We start from the raw sequence: 21,785 nt of genomic DNA on the forward strand, positions 1-21,785 counted from the left end.
ACAAATTGCTTGCTATATAAGGTATTCCTAGCATGTTTCACAATAGATTTATTTTTTTATATGCTCTTAGCAGCTATATCTCTTTCATTACTCGTCGTACAGCATTAGTATTACAGATAGCACCTATCTTTCCTTCTTCCTGTTTTGATTGGTACTTTATATGTATGTGCTACTTTGTTCACGCTTGTGATTATACTGCGGACCTCTATAGAAAATGAAATCTTTGCAAACGTACCTACAAAAATTAAACCTAAATAGGAATTAATTTTACTTTGCACAGATTATAATATGATCTTTATTTTCAATATTTTTTTTATATTATTGTATACTGTGTGCATTTTGTAGTTTCTTGCACATTCAAATTTCCCATAAATGCATACAAATCTGCGGTCTACTTATAGTACATATTCTTTATCTAATTTATTTGCATACCTTAACGAGGATCCAAACGAGTTAATAAACATTCAAATATTAAAGGTGTTATACAGATATTACCTTTGCTACTATTTTTGTTATTGCAATAATTATCACCAACCAATTTCAGATATCTTTGATTTATTATTTCGTGAAGAAATTGAAAGAATTCTTTTTTGATTAAAACAAACATTTCTTGCATATTTATGTAAAACTTAAAAATTTCTTTTCAACTCTTTCCGAAAACAGGTTTAGGCGTTACAGCACTTTGGTCGTTACAAAAATCGAATTTGTTTTTGTTGAAAGTACTCCATATATTTATAGAAACGATATGCCGTTAATTAAAAATCAACAGCATGTTCAAAATCGATGGACACTCTGGCCAATTTTCAATCAATCGACTAGATTCTCTTTTTACGTAATCGTCATATGTTTTTTCAATGAAATACGTATGATTTTTTAATTATATTAACATTTGTATTTTCTATGCAATTTTAAGCTAAATTTGTATATTTTATTTTGGAACAATACTATTTTATTAAACATCTAATATTTTAGAAACGGCTACGTATCTCAGTAGCTTTTGGACTAAGGAAACTAATTTTGTTTCACTGTTTCTGTTTGAACCTGATTAGAGTTACCATGTCCGAAGCAAAATCATTTACTTTTTAAACGTTTCACCAAATCGTCTTTCAAGCCGCTTTTTTCTAAAAACGAAGAAAATAAAAATTTTTTAGTCGATTACTTCTGTAATACATGAATGTACTAAAATCTAAATGAAATCTCGTTATTGTTTCAATAAAAATTCTTGAAGAAGCCTAAAAATTCGGGTGGCGAAAATGGTGCGAACAGAACAAAAGAAACATTCGACCCATTGTTTCTCGATGTTTCATAATAAATACACATCGAACGGCAAACAGTGGGAGATCGCACCCCTGCAGAAGGGTGGACTTCAGACAGTATCACACGGGGCGGGTGTAATACATTTCTTCGCCGGTTCCGAAGGGAAAAAGGCTGGAAGTGCGGGAGACGAATGAAACTTCTTGTCGAGAGGGAAAGGCAAAGAATCCCTGGGGATGAAAGAGGGAAGGAGTGATCGTCTCCGGAGTGTACGAAGGTCAGGGGTGCTTTTTCGTCCACGCCGCAACCGAGTTAGAACTTAGGAGTTCGATTTCTCTTTCAATTCTCTCTCGGTCTCCCTGCCTTTCTCCGCAGTCCATCCGTACCAACCTTTGAATTTTTAATCCGGTCGGCAGCGTTGCGCCACCCTGGACGGGAACAAACTTATTTTTCGTCGAGATAAAGCGTAGAAATAATTTCGATAAAATCTCGACCAAGTCCGTCGGACTAATCGGTTATTTTCGTTTTTGTTTCAGAGTCGAGACGGTCTGGAAAGCTTCGTAGGAGCCTGCACTGGAACTTCGGCTGCAAAACGGTGAGCACTTGGACATTGGAAAAATTGATTATCCCTAGGCTTCAGCTAATAAATCCTTCGTCGATTCTGTCGTACTTCCGCTGTGGCTAATTACGAGAATCTTGGTCGGGGAACTTTTAGCGTAATTGCTTAACTATTGTACCGGAGTGAGAATGGAAATCAATGTGGCTTCTTTTGATTGATTTTACTGATTATAGCAAAGGAAATCGCGGAGAATCTTGTTACTCGATATCTCGATTAGTAGTGGTTTCGGCTTGAGGGTTGAGGAAATTTAATAATCCAAAGCTTCGATGTTTTAAAATTTAATTCCACAATGGGATTGTGTTGCAAATAATGATGTCTGAAATAAAAATTTCTTTTTCAAATATTCTGCGTACGTATTGGCTCTAAGTCACTCAGTATGGAGATTAATTAATAATACATAGAGAATATAATTCGTGAAATACAATAACGAGATTAGTATTTTATTTTCAGTAAGTGTATGTGTATGTATATTTATTATAAGGTTTTCGTTTTCACATGCAGCACTGTGCAAAAGTCTTAGGCCACGTATGGTACATCATATTTTGTACAATTTTACCGTTAAGGAAAGCGCATACATTTTGATTTAGCTAATATATTTATTTTACCAATAGTATTGTACAGTGTACAGTGTGCTTTTCGGAATTAGATAAAGATAGTATAAAATGAAAGGAGAGTTTAATATTTAATAGTCATATTACTGAGAAATCTCGAACAAATTTCATATAATTATTTAATCACTTGTGACCAATCAGAGCGCGCGTAGACCGTTCGAGCGGCCGCGAAGGCTACGCGCGCTCTGATTGGTCGGGGTTTTCTCTTAATATCTCCTTAACGAAGCCCCATCCGACATTTTTGCACAGGAAATTGTTGTTCAGAATAGTCTCAGCTACCCCCCATTTCCGGCTCCTCCCCGACTTTTGGGACACCCTGTATACTAATTTCGGCCGCTTTGCCGAACTTGTCTGTTTGTCGGTGAGACGCATTCGCTGTGTTATTATTTCGACTTGTCGAACACCTTATACACTAATTTCGGCCGCTTCGCCGAACTTGCCTATGTTTATCGGTGAGACGCATTCGCTGTGTTATTATTTCGACTTGTCGAACAGCTGTGTTTACTTCGCGCGCGGTATGTTTTTGTCGCTGTCTATTGTTGATGTCTTTTCTCCGCTTAGCGCGTAGCCTTCTCTACCGCGGCCGCTCGAACGGTCTACGCGCGCTCTGATTGGTCGGGGTTTTCTCTTAATATCTCCTTAACGAAGCCCCATCCGACATTTTTGCAAAGGAAATTGTTGTTCAGAATCGTCTCAACTACCCCCCATTTCCGGCTCCTCCCCGACTTTTGGGACACCCTGTATACTAACGTGTGAATGACGTTATCGAATGTCATCGATCTACATATACATATTTTGCTTCTCCACTGCGTGGATGTTTTTCGAGTCATTTAAATGCCTAACTCTCGTCCTGTCGGAGGTAACCATAATTACATAGCGGTGTAAATCTCGTCTTTCACCCTGTTGGGGGAAAAAGTAGAATACAAATGGAGCGTTTCGCGGAAGATCGTCAGCTCGTTAAGCGCCGTTGTGCACCAGGGTCAAGAGAACAGCGCTGTGTATTATATTTCTCCCTGGTTAGTTCCTCCTGTGTTCTCATATTCAACGACCTCGATAACACCGCTGTGGCGGTGTTCCTCAAGCATCGTTTCTCTTCTCCTGCCCCCCCCCCCCCCTCACCCCGCCCACCGCGTATTTATCATTCATTCCAAGCCAGGGATTTATTCTACGATACCTTCGTATCTTCTTGAGCTCATTATCAAGTCTCTTCCCTCCTCCAACCGCGACTGATATAGTCTATCTCGCGAGTAACATTCGTCGTACCTTTGTCCAAGGAGGGGAGATCTCGTGGCTCGATTTATGAAAACGAGCGATATGGCGGGGGTAAACTGTGCGGTTATTTACCCCCCGAGAGTTATAATGGCCGGTTCACTGCAACTCGTGAATAAGTACTTTCCACTAAATAATGTTCCCGAAAGAAAGTATCACCTCATGAGTATCTCTGGGCCACGGTGCCAGGTGGACGGTTCGGGTCACTCTTGTTCAACGCTGTAGATATAGGTTATGTTTTTGTTGGACGTGCACGAGTTTTTATTATACAGTGGGTGTAGAAAGTATTCGTACACCGATCAATTTCCAAAAGAACTATGTAACATTGTAATTTATTAACTTATTTTTTATAAACAATGACATTCTACATATTCTCGGAAATCTCTAGAATAGATAGAGTACAAAAAAAAGCTATTTATGTAAGTTGCGAAATTAACAAGAAAAAAACAATTAATCGATAGAAATGTTGAAGCAATTCGCACAACTGTTTAATTTTTTAACCTTCATTAAAAAAAAAAAGAAATTTACATTAATTTACAAGTATATAATACTTCCTTCGAGGGATTTCCTTTTGATTTTATAATTATTGCAACTTTTCTAAGCGTTAAATTAACTAAATTATTAGTTATTCGAAGAGGGATCTTCTTCAATTCCTCTATTAGAGTCATTTTTAAAAGTACTTTCCTGGAAATTTGATGTTTTCTAATTCGTACGGAGCAATAAACTAATGTGTTTACGTTACAAAACTCTACTGTAAATGGTTCGTCATAAGAATCGTACAAATACTTATTGCTTCTATACTTTTACACACTTTTCACATTTTTTTGTTAATTTCATCACACAAAATTTTTTTGGGAAATTGATCGGTGTACGAATACTTTCTACACCCACTGTATGAATTGGAAATAAAAGATGAGGATAGTGGCTTGGTAATAAATGTAAAAGAATTGAAAATAATGAATATATACCGAAATTGCGAGGAAAATGAATTAGTGATTAATATAGAGTGAAGATTTCATTTAATTTAGGTTATGTTTTGAAACCGTTATTGTTAGAAAATAAGCACAAATGGTTACGCTCGCGACCAACAATTATGTAAATTAATTTATAAATTAGAGAGAAGAAATTTTCGTTGAAAGAAGATAAAATGAACGAAATCACCACGCGATATGTTTTCTTTGGTCTGCAGCGATCGAGAAACCTGTAAATATTATTGTTTACGTAATCCCTTTATGGAAGTATGGTGTGCAGGATATAACAGACACCCGTGATACACATACCTCATATATTGGATATGAATATTAATAACGACGCGATTACCTGTTCATAAAGAATGGATGTCGACCACCGCAAACCGTTTCACCATTGATATCTTGTTTGAGCACCTTGTTTCATCTAACAACAAGTCGGTTAAAAAATGACACACTGTGTTCTGTGCTTTTGGTCTCCGTAGACACGTGGCACATCTTTATATAATATATTTATTTATTTCTCCTGTACCTCGGCACTTTTCACATTTTTGTTTTCTTCCAATTACTCTCCATAAATATACCTGTTAATTATTTGAGGACGTGGATTAACTGTTGGGTTATGATTAAATATATTTATTAAATATATATGGATACATATAAACTTAAATATTACTTTAATGTTTGAATGATAATAGAAAAGAAGGAACTGAGAAACGAACTAATCGTATATAACATAAGAAGTAGAAGTGGAAAGAAGATCGCGTGTACGGTCGCGCGTGATTCAAATGTGCTTCAAAATGTGACTCAAAAGTGATTTCAATCCACTTAGTTCTAAAATCTGTTTCATATGTCTCTATATCTCGAACTGTTACTTCTACCTATTCGCTATTTTTAACATCGAACTTCCAAGTTTAAGTCAGACACTCTAGATCAACTTTCTTGAAAAAAAATGTCGTTATTTTAAGGCAGAAGGATCGTGAAATATTGCTCGTCCCATGAAAGAAACGGCGGTGGATGTTTGCCATAACTTTGCGTTAAAATGCGTCGGAAAAATCGGTTGGCCATTTAATAACGTTCTTGCGGCGGGTAACGATCCCGAGCAGTTCTTTTCGCGGATAAAGTTTGCGTTTTGCGGGCATAAATCTGCATGATGGCGCGAATTTTTGCAGCAGCCGCGAGAAAAAGAAGGCGGAAAGAGTGATAGAGCCGCGCGTCGTCGAGTTCATTAGACTCCTCGTATCGTCCAGTGTGGAACGTGTATGCTTGAAAGGGCTGTAAAACCTGACCAAGTCGTGATCGATAGTGGAACATTATTTGTCGTTATGGAAGACACATCGGCCTAGTAGCCCTCCGCGGTAAGAAATTGATGATTCGTATTCCTGAAGCGAGGGCGATTAAACATCGTTACTTTTCCCTGATTACGTGTATTCCTCGTTGCATATGGTATCGTCCGTCTCTATTAGGCGCGGACAGCTCGAATTAGTCTTAAGGCGTCGCTGAGAGCACGAGAAGGGAAAGAAAGCCTTTCGTGGAAAATATGATGCGTGGATATCTAATGGGGGTAGTCAGGTCGACTTTATTTATAATTTTGCAGGTTAGGAACCGTTCATTAATTACGCAACGATAATTCTCGTCATTTTTCACTCAACCCTCATCTAAGAAGAGATAAGATTTCTCGGACCTCCCCTCGCCCTTCTTAGATAAGATTTTTATCTAGAGATTCCGTAAAAAGCGTTAAATAGTTAAATGTCATTAGAAATGGTGCAGTTACACTAAAATTTATCAATTTGAATAAATTTGGAAACTTGGAAATTTGGAACTTAGGAACTTAGAAGCTTAGAAAAGGTTATAAACTTGGGAACTTGAAAACTTGGAGGCTTGGGGACTTTGGAGCTTGGAAGCTTGGAAGCTTGGAAGCTTGGAAGCTTGGAATCTTGGAGATTTAGGAGCTTGGAAGCTTGGAAGCTTGGAAGCTTGGAAGTTTGAAATTTTGGAAGCTTGGAAACTTGGAGTCTTGGAAGCTTGGAAGTTGGAAATCTTGGAAGCTTGGAAGTTCGGAAGTTTAGAAGCTTGGAGACTTGGGAGCTGGGAAGCTTGGAAGCTTGGGAACTTATGAACTGAAAAACTTATCCCCTCGAGCAATTACAATCAATTTGAACTACGAAACATCTCGTAGTTGACAGTGAATGTGTTAATAAACAAAGTCGATCTACTAAAATTAATTAGGAAGTTGGATTTTAACAATTACATGACAGTCTCAATGCAAAATGAAATTTGAGACGCCCAAGTCCTTCAAGGTTCCGCGGAAATAAACTAATTTTTGAAATGCTGAGGTGTTCGGTAGCTAGGTACTGATAAATTCCTTCCAGCTTCCACAACTTTCGAGATACGATCTTTGCTTACGCCGATCGACGATTAATTTTCGGAGCAATTCATCGTCAGGTATCCAGACAATGACTATCGACGGTTCTTGCAACTTCTTCCGTCCTCCACCTTCGTTCGATTCGTCACTGAAATATTATCGGCATTAAGGAAGGAGATGGGAACGTCCTCGATCGCCATAAATGGGATGCAACATGACTGATGGTGCTCCATACTCTTTATCGTATTCCCGTTTTCTTAGTTTTCTCTGAATTCAGAGCCTTTGCCCCTGCACGCGACACTTTATTTATTAGGATCACTTGAGGACAGGTGAGCAATTCTCATTCTAATAACGGTGTCTGGTTTTCAGCCACATCAGTTGAAGTGGGACAATTTATTTTTGGAGAAATACATTCGTTTTCTGCAGACTTGTTGAAAATATTAGGTTTATAAATTATTTTCAGTCTTTCTTATTTTTCCTCTTTTATTTAGCATTAGATTTGCGAAGCACAGTCATTTTTACACATTCCAAATTTTACGTTTTACAGAAACTGTTTACACTTTTTGCCAACTACTTACACTGACTTTCATCCATATAAGGAAGCAAGGATATATCTAAATTAATTTTTGTCTAAGTTTCCTAATTAATGTTACTAAATCAACTTTGTTTATTAACACATTCACTGTCAACCACGAGATGTCTCGTAGTTCAAATTGATTGTAATTGCTCGAGGGATAAGTTCCAAAGTTCCTAAGTTCCCAAGTTTCCAAGCTTCCAAGTTTCCAAGCGTCCAAGCTTTCAAGTTTCCAAGCTTTCAAGCTTTCAAGCTTTCAAGTTTCCAAGCTTTCAAGCTTTCAAGCTTTCAAGCTTTCAAGTTTCCAAGCTTTCAAGCTTTCAAGCTTTCAAGCTTTCAAGTTTCCAAGCTTTCAAGCTTCCAAGCTTCCAAGCTCCAAAGTCTCCAAGCTTCCTAACTTCCAAGCTTCTAAACTCCCAAGTCTCCAAGCTTCCAAGCTCCCAAGTTTATACCCTTTCGAATTTCTAAGCTTCTTAGTTCTTAAATTCTTAAGATCCTAGGTTCGTAAGTGTCCAAATTTTCAAGTTCCCAAGTTTCTAAGTTTCCAAGTTTATTCGAATTGATCGCGATTAGTCAAGGATAATAAATTTATAGCCTTTTGAGTCACGAATTATTGCAAAAGTAGATCGTAAATTTCCTTTCTAAAGCAACTATTGAAAATAGATAATTAAATAAATGTGTTATTATTTGATAAACTAGACTTCATTTTATATGCTCTTAATATCAAGTCAGCTACGTATGTACCGCACTGAATCTTTCAAAGAACTAATTGACTGGAAAAAAAATCCAATTACAAGGGACCCGACCAAGATTGGTCGGCCTAGAAAGGGACCATTTGTTAACGCACATGCTCATTCATGCAAAGGATGTTTTTCTAAACACATCCTATTACGCGTCCAGTATATCAAATATCGATTGACGTTTGTCATATATTCCAACAACACCAAATGTAATATCACTTTTCGTTATTAAAATAAGAATCTAGATTAGACACCTGTATCACATTTTGACGCCCAAGGCAAATCGCTTCGTAAATATAAATTTGCCCGGCAGTGAATGGATTAAAGCATTATTTCAGTAATAGAAATATGATAAGAAATGTCCCCAAACATAGCGTTAAACAAAAGAATATACTTATGGAACCGATATAGCCCGGGGATCCAACGAGAATCTCAGAGATCGCGAGAGCAGTTGCTGATAGAGTGAGGTAGAAGTTGGAGTGTGACAGATAGGTAGAGACGGGGACATACTAGGTCGTCTGTAGGACAGGTAGAACCTGGAACAGTTAGGAAACAGCCAGAGCCAGGAACAAGTAGAGTGAGGTACGATGACTGCTCGAGGTGTAAGGGATAGCGAGACAAGGACAGGCAGCGAGGACCAGGAAGCTCTAGGGAACGTCATGGTGTAACTAGGTGGCTGAGGGAGATAGGTACAGACAGGGTGATCCAGAAAGTGATAGAAGGCGATTGGATGGCCAAGGAGGACTGGGTGAGACGGAAAAGGGAAGCGTGAAGGAGGCAGAGAAAGGCAGAGGAATAGGAAAAGCCAAGTAGCGACTACAAGTAAGAGATGAGCACATTATTATATTATCGTTTAGTGACAGAGTAAAGCTAAGGGAGACAGTGCATGGCAGAGGGAATTAGAGTACCCGGAGAGATACGATACCTCGCCATGCTTCATACAAATATTCTCGTAAGTCATGAACTCTTAAGGCGTTATTCTAATCTAGAACATTCAAAATATCGACTTCTTTTGGCCGAACATATTCGGCTGCTAACTCTGTATGTATACATATATTCAAATCAAATCCTTGGTGTCAAATTTTCTTCTCTGAACGTACCCTTATATACATAAACAATGTTTCATGAACCAAAATAAATTATATCTTAAAAAATACACATTGGAAGAAAGTCTCTTGGCTGGACCAAACTCTCCTTAAATTCTCCCTTAAACACGTGGGTTTCGAAATATTCACGAACCACAGTAAATTGATTATTTTCTGTACGTATTCAAAGTCAGATTCATCATCGATGAAATTGAAATAATCGATAGTGGACAAGAGAACTTTATAAGAGCATAGGGTATCATTGTTCAGATTTTGAAATTATTTGGAGTAATACAGGTATTATTCATTTTGTGAATTCACAGTTTCAACACAGGCCCGTGTACCAGATCACTCCCATATCAATTGATTCGTTTATTATTGGCTATCGGTAATTAATTAATGCCATAATTAATTAATATCCTCAGATACTGTGTTCGTGTAATTAGGTTGCGTCATGTTACATTGCGAGTAGTTCCATTGAGACCAAACAGTAACAGCTGAAGTTGGCGCAACATCGCACGTCATCCACCGCGCTGTTCCTAATAATGAGGAGCGTGTTTTCCGACGTCACGGGCGGTTAATAGACGTGCTTGTAAGATGATAGACACTGTATTGTGTTTCGAAATCGATACACAAATAATTAATTTCTACCGTGTCTTTTACAAAGAAAATTCGGTAATTGGTACACTCACTATCTAGTACGCTAGATTCATGACATGATATTACCATATCTCAGTTGTACGTGGACCGATTTTAGTGATTTTGGTTTTATTCGAAAGCTTATATGCGGTTTACATTGGAAAAGTGTCTTTAAATTTAGAAAATATTGCAGGCGTGTTGAGATATTCATGAAAGTAGTTTCAGGTTAGGTTGGAATCGACCATCTCTTCTATAAAAGATACGTGGTAGCTCCAACGCTATGTATATAGCGTTTAAAATAGGGTGTTTAAAAAAAAAGTATTCAATATTTACATGATGTATAGGGCACACTGTACTGAGTAAAAAAGCTTTAGTAGACATAGGTCCAAAGGTCAACCGTTTCTGACATATAAACATTTTTGTTTGCTAGTATTATGATTGACTTACTTGCTTTCATCGCATGCGATGTTTATGTCAGTGTTTATAAGTTGCGTTCTGAATGTTCCCATTCAAGTGCCGACAATTTCGTCAATTTCATTTTTTGCAGCACCCTGTATACATGATGACGGATAATTTTTCATGCTCTTGGCGTCTAGATTAGATACTCGTAAATAAATTAAGTAAAATTTGGTAATCCAATAAATCAAAGGAAGCTAGCATAATCTAGAAATTCGTGGTGTCAGCTTAGACCTCAGTCTCCCTAACATTAATTAAACTTCGCTATTTCTCCTTTCAGACACTACATGTTCATTAATTAAAGATCTTCCCGGTTGCAGAGTTTGATCTGAAGTCTCCACATATCCGTAAACAGTTTCTAACTTCCAAGCACGTGTAAGTTAAGACTCCACAAAGCCTTACCGAAAACTTCATCACCAGTTCCAGGACGAACTGCAATTATTGTTGCTCCAATGATCAAACGAGATATACTTCCCACATTTAATTACTTGTATTTTCAAACTTATCTAGCTAATACGCCTGATATTTTACACGTGGAGGCAGGGAGCTGGGATTTGCGATCGTGCAAAGGTAGATTAAAATCAACCAGGGATAAGTCGAGTGCTTCCCTAGGAAATGAGCCACGGTTGGAAAAGTTTGAGCAATGCTGGTTTAACGAATAGCGTGAATAGTCTCTCGTCGAAGGGAAATTGAAAAATGACGGCACATCACGCTCCCTGGAGAGGTAAACGTCTGAAACGAGGTCGACACAATGACTCCCAGTTTAATTACGTAGCTCGGATTACTTGATCTTTCTTCATGCGCGTTGCGTACGCGGTCTTACCGATTAAACGCTCCGCCCCACGCCCATTAGTGTCCGTAGGTTAATTAAGCGCCACGCTGAATTACCAATCGAGAATTCGAGTCGATAAACCTCTACATTTTCGATGAACCGAGTCTATTAGCCGTTTATACCTGTTGGACAATATGGCTTTAATTATTACGAACAGAACTGCGGATGAAAATCTGCTACGTTATACAGGGTGGTCCACGCAATTGTTTCAAGTCATAACTCCGTTATTATTGCATTTACGACAAAATGTTAAAGGAGAAAGATAGATGGCTCGAAGAGCACTACATCTGTAGGCCTTAAAATTTTTTTTAGATGCAGCAGTGCATGTGCAATTAACAATTGTGTCATTTCTTTAAATAGAAATGCATATTTTTTTTGACACAGATCGATTCTTCTGTTCGTTCTACGTAAAAAATGATTAGGGTACCGTGGCAAAAAAATTATTAGTTATCGAGATATTTTCGAAAAATATCTTTATCGAAGAAGATGAAGAATTGCATATGCACTGCTGCATCTAAACAAAATTTTAAGGGCTACAGATGTAGTCCTCTTCGAACCATTGATCTTTCTCTTTATCCGATATCATATCTATCATACATCGATAGAGATCGTACTTTAAGAAAGATCGTGTCAAACAGTCAAACATACTTTGTAGAGACCACTAGGAGTGATGGTGACGAACGATGTGAATGCCTTCATACAAAACCCATTGAAGAACGTTTCAATGGACGGTTGGTAGGCGAATAGGATGAATAGAGACAGAATTCCAGACTAGTGAAGTGTTGTGGTAGGGATAACCACTCAATGACCATGAGCAGCCACTTGAATTTACATTCATAGTTTTTGGGTAAGCGTCGTGAAGAGAGATTACAGGCATTATAACCAATGTTGGGGTAAAGTTTAATTTACTACTTGCTCCACAGTGATTAACGATTTCATTCATTTTGCGACAGTCCAAATATGTGTGGGATGGTTGAAGGAAAAACACAAGTTATAATAAAAAGTTCATTTAATATGAGTGGTCTCTAAGGAGTCCGGGCTAACACTAGACTAACTGGCCTTTTCCCGGTTCCTCTTTCTTGGAAATATATTTTTAATATCTATCTATTAAATCATACAATTTAGAATGTATCCATAACATAAGGGAAAAATGATATCACAAAAGAACAAAGAGTTTTCTTAGAAATATAAAATAATATATAAACGCCCTCTAGAGAATAGTGGCGTGAAACTTTAAATTTACTTTACTTTTCTAACATAAACATGTATAATTAAATACATTAAAGTAAAGTAAAATACATTGACCCTCAGATAACCTTATGACAAGTTATTCTTACACAATCATACCGCAACGTACAGAGTCAACATATTCCGTCAGTTATTATACTTTTCTTCTTAATTATGATTTCTTAAACCTATTTTTATTTAATGTATACGTTATTTAGAGTTACAGGCGTGATATCATCCCATTCTGTGATAATTCTTCGCTACATATCTCCATGAGTGTAGGTATAGGTTATGTTTGAACGAAAAGAAAAGAACAACACGTGGTCACTGATAAATGTTAGACAAAATATATTTGTAATATAACCGTAACAAAACAAAAATATACACTTCGTCTGCGGATCCACCTCCACAGATCAATACTAATTATCACCATGCATGATGCAACCCTATAATAAGTTCTCACACATTATTATACTCCTGCTTTTTAAATGATGTTTATTACTGCCAAGTCCTGTTACTCCTGAAGAAGTCCATCGACTGTATCAAAAGATTTAAAATAAATATTATAAGAATTAGCTATGTAGTTATTCTAGAAGTTTCTTAATTTTCATTCTCTAATTATTTCGAGTAACCCATCATGCAGAGTTTCGCATGGTTCCCCCGGAAATACTTTGAACGGATGGAACACTAATGCACGGGCTCGCAGTTCTTACCGTGGCTTTGAAAAACGCTCAGGCGAGCAGAGTGGCGGGGTTTTACAATGTACCCGACGCGGTTTGTTCGCGTCTCCAGCATTATTTGCCGCACGCAACACACATGTTACATACGTGCGAGAAAGGAACGAAGCCGGGCAGATTGAAAGTTCATGCTCGAATGTCGGATCGAAACATTAATCTTCTCACTTCGCTCTGTCTAGCGCTCCCTTCTTCGCGTGTCGGTGATTCCGGAAAAAATTGCATCTAAATAATGCACCTCCCTCGCGCGTGAAATTCATACGCTCTAGCCGAGCCATGCAACTGACATACGGATTAAAAAACGAGCCGGATTGTTACTTTCCTCGACGAGCTCCGCGCAAAAATGAGAAATATCGCGAATGATGGTTTCGATATTCTATCGGGCGGCTTTGATTGGCAGCTTCCTGCGTTGCGTTTCGACGATGCGTCGATGAGTTTCGCGTCTGTTCTATTTTGTTTGGGTAGACGTGTTACACAAAGAAAAATGAAAAAAAAAAAAAGAAATAAAAATGTGAAGAACCGCGTTGGAATTTGTTTCGGTGCAATTTGTATTTTGTTGGGATGTTTCGAATACTCGATTGCGAGGAGATCGATCTCGTCTGGGTTCGCCTGAAAATCAAGTGTAGATTTTGATTGTGAATGCAGCGCTATTGAAAATTCAATTATCTCGATGAATTGTATATTTGATGTTTGTTTCTGTGCTGGGCAATCTATGTTGCGAATACGGGAACGAAAATTAACGTTAATTTGGATGATAGCGTATGGTCGATGTTCCGGACGTCGGTGATAGTCTTTCTCTAGAAAAAATGTGCAACGTTCGCGCGAGATTCATGAAAGTTGTGGCAATACGAAATATCGTTTGAGACATGTTATGGAAAACAAAATACAGTCATATACCGATTCAAGAAGGAACACCTAGTAGATGAACTGTCAATTTAACACGATCGAGATAAAATAAGAATATTTTCAGTAGAAGTTTCTGTGAGAGTTGGTTTTGGTATGCGTGGAATAGTGATGGGCAAAACCCTAGGCTTTGAATAAATCTGAAGTTTGCCGACATGTTTGTTTCGTTTCCTTTTTTGAACATTTTCCAAAGAAGGAAACGAGACAAACATGTCGGCAAACTTCAGATTTATTCGAAGCCTAGGGTTTTGCCCATCACTGGCGTGGAGAGTGAGTTAGGTTGGTATGCGTGTGAGGAAAAAAGGTTAGAGTGAATCAAGTTAAAAAAGGCATGTGCGTGGCATTAATGATGTCTTGATATTCTAATCAATTATTAAATATATTAATCACGAAAAGTGTCCAAATTTGTTCCACCTTCCCACAGTTTCATCATTATAACTCAATGTAAAGGTAATCCATAACACACTTCTGATTACGACACAAACATAAATTAAACAAAACGAATAAATTATACTTTGCATTGAAACTTTATTACATTTATGCTTCAAATGAATTCTATATGATATTATTAGCACTTATTCAATCTTCTCAAACAAACAAACAAACTCCATCCTAAACAAACTGTAAGAATATTTTCAGTAGACGCTTCTGTATTATAACTCAATGTAAAGATAATTCATAACACACTTCTGATTACGACACAAACATAAATTAACAAAACGAATAAATTATACTTTGCATTGAAACTTTATTACACTTATGCTTTAAATAAATTCTATTTGATGATATTAGCACTTATTCAATCTTCTCAAACAGACTCCATCCAATAAAGTTTGGTTCCGATTTTTTAAGCTCCCCGCACGATGTTCGTTTTCCTATGAGGTGAAACGAGTGAAACAGTGCACCGAAGAATGGAGAGTTACACGTTCCTCGTAACTTTCAACTTGGCGCGTCGCTCGAGCCGCAAGATTCGGGGCGAAATTAAGTTTGTAGGTCAATCGATCGTCCCGGAAGAGGAACGACATTCTGCTGGATACTCTTGGCCTCTCATGTATCAAACTCCAGTGGTAAGAAATGACACAGGAGAAAACGTTTTTAACACGACTTGGAGACTGGAGTTAAGGTATTACTTGGGTTTTGAGGGCAAAAAAAGCATATATTTTAATAATTTTCTCGAAGAAACAAAATAAACTATATTATTTTAATTTACGATGTTCGAAAAAGTATCATTTGACCAATATATCATAAATTTTTCATAAAAAAATATTCAAATGTAAGGCCTTAAAACAACTATCCTCGCGGTGGTCAAGATAACTTATGATAGCTTTATTTGAAATAAAAAAAACAAATATTTTCTATTAGTACGCGAGTATAGCTCGTGATCGACCGAAGGATTTTATTTGTCTTTGGTCACAGCTTATTTTTCAAGGTAATACATGGTCTAGATTCTACAGAAAATCGGACACTTTTGTATACAACTCTGCTAAATAAATGTTACAAAATAAAATTAAAATTACAAAATAAAAATAAAATGTTACAAAATTTCTTAAACCTATTTTTATCGAATGTTGCACGTTATTTAGAGTTCCACGGGTGATATCACCAAATTCTGTGATAATTCTTCGCTGCATATCTTCAAGAGCATTTGATCGAATTGTGTAAACTTTATCTTTTAATATTCCCGGAAAGAAAATTAAGAAGCGAAAATTTCTTACAAAACTCCAATAATGAAAATGCCTCAATCCGTTTAAAAAACGCCAGTGACCTTGAAATCTCGAAAAATATGAGCTTGAGATATTTGATTTGCCTATCATGCCTAAACCAAATATTTTTCTCTCGAGGTATGTCTTCGTATCATTAAAAGCCACGCAAATATTATTTTAGGGAGAATTGAGGAGAATTACTCTCACTGTATAAAGAGAAGAGGGCCAGTTATTGCAAACATCATACCGCTGGTTTTGGTAGCACTGGGGAAAGGATGGTTTTGTTCAGTGGTCCTCGGACCTTTAGTGGTATAAGCAAAAGTTTCAGTACTCTTGGGTGCTCTACGCTGAACTACGCTCATTGCTCTTGGCCCATTTGGCGCGCATTTGTTTCACGAGGTCCCGGCTAGCCTCTCTCCGAATTGCGTTCTAAATAATGCATCATTCGTCGGAACGTTTGGTCGGTATGAAAAATGGCGGGCATAAAAGTGATGTAAGAGAGCGGACCTCGTTCGATGGGTAGTTCTAGGACAGAACTACCCATGCGCGGACGAAAAAATTACGTATAAAGGAGAGGAGGAAAATGAAAAATCTGGTCGCTTCGTACGCCATCCGGCAAATTTAGTTGCCACCGGCAACTGACATGAATCGATGACTATGAAGCTGGGACAGAGATGGCCAACAATCTTATCTGGACTAAAATTTCAAATAACATTTGAAACATTTACTCGAATAAATATACATTAATAGCTTGGACTATTATTTATCTTTCATACGAATAAAAGAGACACTACTGTATCTCTTACTTGCTAACAAACTGATCTAATTTGAATTGAAGAATTAAATGTTTCATAATGAATGGATGAAAATTTACTGAAATAAATATACATGAATAGCTTGGACTGTTATTCATCTTTTATATAAATGAATGAGACGCTACTGGTTCTACTACTTGTTATACTAACAGGTCGAATTTGAATTGAAAATTAAATGTTTCGTAATGAAATGATAAAAATTTACTCAAATAAATATATAGCTTGGACTATTATTCGAATAAAATGTAGCCCGTCTGGATAACAAAATTCAAATAAAAAATTCACGATAAACAATTTCACATTCGCTATTTGATAAATAAATTCAGAATTTATAATATATGAGTCATAACTATTTACAATTAGTCGTTCAATGTATTCGTTATTATGTGAAAAATATTGCAAGACCAAATTTAGGACTAAAAGTCACATGGTCTCATTTAGGAGTACCATATATTCAATCATAACGTAGGATATATAATATACTGGTACATATAACAACGCACCCTGTTGATTATTCATCTAGCAAGTTGGTGTAATGATTGTCAAATTTAATACGATTTAATCTTATCTCTGAAACTAACAGGTTGCATGTTATTATAAATTTTTTTTTTTAAATCACGTGCTAGGGTTTCTAGATGAAATCTGTCTTAACATGGAAATGTATTAATCCATTAAAGTCTTTTTAGTATAATCGAAAGTCTGCAGAAAATAATCTCCTTTCCGTTTCATAATCTCAAAATACGTAGATACTGTATCCTGATTGTTCACAAAAATGTCCTTCAGATCTTCAGTTACAAATAGGATTGCATTATTTCTTGCTAGATATTTAACTTATTATATAGGGTGCTACACCAAAACCAGGTCCCCTGAATATCTTTTCTAAATGTGATGATACAAAAAATATTTTACTGCAATTTAAATGGTTTGGAAGAGCCTATACGCTGCAATATACAATATATTTTTCCAATATATCCAAGGTCATCGATATTTTTTTCACTTATAAATGCATATTATTCCAGACTGATTCATCTGCCAAACCGCCATTTTTGTAAAAATAAAGAATATAAAAAAATGATTTTATAGTAAAATGCTTATACAATACATTAATGCACTTCGATGTACATAAAATCTTGTTAACCTGTAAACAGAAATTCTCGAGAAAGCCTGAAAATTCTGGTCATCAAAATGGCGTAACTCCTTAACAGAGAAATTTCAGATCAGCAATTTTCTGATAATGTCGCAGCCTGATAAGATTCCGTCGGTCAACGTCCTACGGGCAAGGTCTTTTCTTCTATAATCCAACGTTTATTTCCTCTCATCTGTCTTCTATTGTTCTTCCAACCCCTTCAATTATGACAGTGATTTAAGAGGCTATGTTACTCGGTCGTAAAGTTAGAACAGGTAAACTCATCTATCCTGATGCGACGGTGGGTCATAAATCTTGGAAGATGACGCGGGCCGCCTCTAGTTCGCTCGTTGACATCCACCGCAGCCCTACGACGGTGCCTCGATATTTTCGAAGCATCTGCACGTATCGACACGCGATATTCGCAGACCGAACGGGTATTAAAAGACCCGGAACCGCTATCGATAGGTCTATTGGATATTCACGCACGTTTTCGCGACGAATCCGATTTTACGGCGGACGGTTAGTGGACGCGATCATTTATTTAAACAATTTTTGTGACTGGCTATTCGATATCGATTTCCGCTGACGTCGAATGTAAAATATGCATCGGAAAACAGAATTAGCACCGATTGCGTCCACTTCGATTCTTCCGAGCTTTCTAGAGACTGTTTGTTTTTTTCTGTTCGCTGAAATTTGACCATACGTGTGTTTATAGTTGTAGCGTTCGTCAGAATTTATTCACAGAGGGCGAACTAAATTACTTAGGATAAGGATTGAAACTTGGGAACTTTAGGAACTTGGAAACTTGGAGGCTTGGAAGCTTGGAAGCTTGGAAACTTGGAAACTTGGAAACTTAGGAACATAGGAATTTGGAAACTCAGGAATTTGGAAACTTGGGATCTTTTTGACAGAGAAAGCGAAATTCTACATTTTCACATTTGCAGAGAGTCACGTATTACGTTACTGTGATGTGAAAATGAAATGACAGTAACTGAAATAAATTAAAGAGAGGAAAAAAGAAGAAACATCTACATAATTGGGTAAAGTTCAGAGGTCATAGGAAAGAAAGTAGAAATCTCCAATGCAATTAGGTAAGCGTTGGGTAGCTGCCATTGGAAAAGGCAGCAGCAAGTCTCTTCAGAAGCATTCAGTAGCAATCTTGGTGCATGATAAAATGAATTACGAAAATCGATTGCTCAATTAGGAAACGACATACAGTGGAATCGAGTTTCTCGAGGAAAGTGTTTCGAATGAATCATTGATTATGTTATTTTTGTAGTTGGCTGAGTATTTCCTTTTGTACCTTAGAAAGTTAGGAGCTTAGGAACTTAGGAACTTGGAAACTTGAAAACTTAGGAACTTAGGAACTTAGAATCTTAGAAACTCAAAAGGTTATAAATTTGGGAACTTAGATACTTGGGAACTTGGAAACTTGGAAACTTAGGAGCTAAGGATCTTAGGAAGTTAGGAGGTTAGGAACTTCGGAACTTGGAAACTTGGAAACTTAGGAACTTGGAAACTCGGGAACCCAGGAGCTTAGAAATTTCAGAACTTAGAAACTTATCCCTTGAGTAATCGCAATCAATTTGAACTATGAGATTTCTCGTTGTTGGCGGAGAATGGTTTAACCTTCGCATTGTTCGAAGTTTACCTATAATTCTAACCGAATGGTGATGGTTTCTCAGTTAGTTCATAAGCAACCGTGACATCGATAATAGGATTTTAATTAAATACTAGCTACAAGAAATCGATAAGTGATGTCATTGTTTCCTACTAGGAAAGCCTACACTGTGGGCGGCTAATCAATTATTTATTCGAATGCAACACCAGTTGCAAGGAGTGACGTTGCTTATTCGAAATCCTGTTAGTCTTCTTGTTATGATAATGACGGTAACAGGAATAGTCTGGGATATTGATTAATAACTTATAGGAAAGACGATGTTACGACACAGAACTCAGGGAAAACTTCTGTCTAATATTAAACTGATTACTCTATTGAATATAAAATTCTCAGTATGCCTCACTGTTTTCGCAACCAGACTGGAATATTCCTTGAAGGGTAACGACACTTTAAAAATGTGCATAACTTTAACAATTTTGTAGGAAACTATAATAGACGAAATACAAAATATGTTTAAAGCGGCTAATTGTATATTCTTTTGGGCGAATAAAAGCATTTTGTATATAATTTTTCCTTTTAAAATGGTAGCACCAGATCTTTGGAAGCGATACCAGTTTTCGCAAAAGGGGTTCTACGGCCGAAAAAAAATCTTTCACAATTTTTTGCGTGGAACAAAAACTGAACAATTTATAAAAATTGTATACGATTGGTTAGGGAAAGACGTAGGGTTCAGTTTGAAAAACATGGTTTCGAGAAGAATGCGTTTAAAGATTTACGTCGCATCTGTCGATAGAAATTTTCGATTTTCTTTTAGTCTTCTATACGTTTGCCATACAGTTTACCTTCTACATTAATGTATTCCTCCTTTTTTCCTATTCTGGTCGGTGAGAAGCCAGTCGAGCTTTTTTTGTAGAATCAGACAGAGATTACACTGAAAATTTAATGCGGCGCGCGTCTATCTCAGCGCAGAAATTGTAACAATTTTACCCGATTAATATACCTAATGCTTCCATTATCTACATTATGCTTGATAATCCATCGTTAGTTATACATAAAGAATATTTGATATCAAATATTCTTACAAGATATCAACAGCTGTCGCTTGATTTTCAATCTCTCCAACTCTTGCGTGTGCGCGAGGTCTGTACATTTTTTAAGACCCTAAAGTATCATTTAAAAGAACAAATTATTGATTTTTTCCGAAATTCCAGAGTGGACTTAAATCGCGCTCGATTTCTTTTTAGATTAGACTAATTCTCTATCAAGTTGTACAAGCACATCGACCCGTTTGGAAACTTCGTTGCATAACCTTCTCTGAAATCGTTCCGATTACAGTTCCTTCGGTGTTCCTTTTCGATTTACGTATAACGTCGTCGTTGTTACCGCTCATATTTTCACGATCATGCTCCGTTCTCGTGTAACGGCGAGAAGCTCGTCTAGATAATTCCGTTTCTTGTTCGCTCATGCGTCGAACGTACGAAACTTTTCCACGATTACACGCGAAGTGCCCTTTGAAATTGGCAAACAGCGGAGTTTCGCTCCAGGATGTCCAGTCGATTCCGGATCCCAGCCCGTCTCGAACTCGTTCGATTCCACAAGTTCCATCGGAACGAATCCGAAAACTTTTCGCCGCTCGCCTCGGGTACGGACGATAGGGCCACACTTCTCTTCCTCCGAAGATTACGTTTAATCAGAATTAAGGATGTACTTGTGGAGCATCGATAGCCGGGGACGGTCGACGATCTTCGTCTCATTTGCCCGATTCCGGGAAATTTAATCTGGAGAAGGACTTCCTCGAACGACTTCGTCCCGTCCCGAGTTTAAATCCTGACCAATCGATATCAGCCTTTCGCGAGAAAGCGTAATTTTTCTCTACCCGATTTTCTCCCCCTCCAATTATTCCAGCGAGTTTCATAATAAGAAATTAAGAGTAAATAGTTACTCGATGAAATATGAATGGAGGATGGAGGAAGGGAGCTGTTCGTAGATAATGCAGCTGCTTTCGTGCGCGGAGAATTAGTACATTTATTGAAAAATGTATTACGGTAGAGTCTCCGGTATACACGCGCTAATTAGAAAACAGACGTGATCGAATAAAGGAATTTTTATATAATGGAACAATCACTTTTATTATATTCAATTTTAATTTAATCATGTTAGAACGGCTGATGTCTGTCGTTGGGTGCGTCACTAGGATTGCCACCACCTAATCACCGTTTGATTCGCTTTTTTTTGTAGTAT

General features: G+C 37.2%; 1 protein-coding gene across 3 annotated transcripts in view; it reads left to right on the forward strand.

Moving 5' to 3' along the window:
- LOC128880300 (putative polypeptide N-acetylgalactosaminyltransferase 9) overlaps positions 1-21,785 on the forward strand; it is a 356,839-nt gene that overhangs the window by 111,455 nt on the left and 223,599 nt on the right. For all 3 annotated transcript variants that reach the window (XR_008457791.1, XM_054130232.1, XM_054130234.1), the window contains exon 2: positions 1,791-1,849. The gene's annotated coding sequence lies outside the window, so the exon portion shown is untranslated. The remainder of the gene's footprint in view (positions 1-1,790; positions 1,850-21,785) is intronic.

Source organism: Hylaeus volcanicus, chromosome 7 (assembly GCF_026283585.1).
Source record: "Hylaeus volcanicus isolate JK05 chromosome 7, UHH_iyHylVolc1.0_haploid, whole genome shotgun sequence".
NCBI classification, from domain to species: Eukaryota; Metazoa; Arthropoda; class Insecta; order Hymenoptera; family Colletidae; genus Hylaeus; species Hylaeus volcanicus.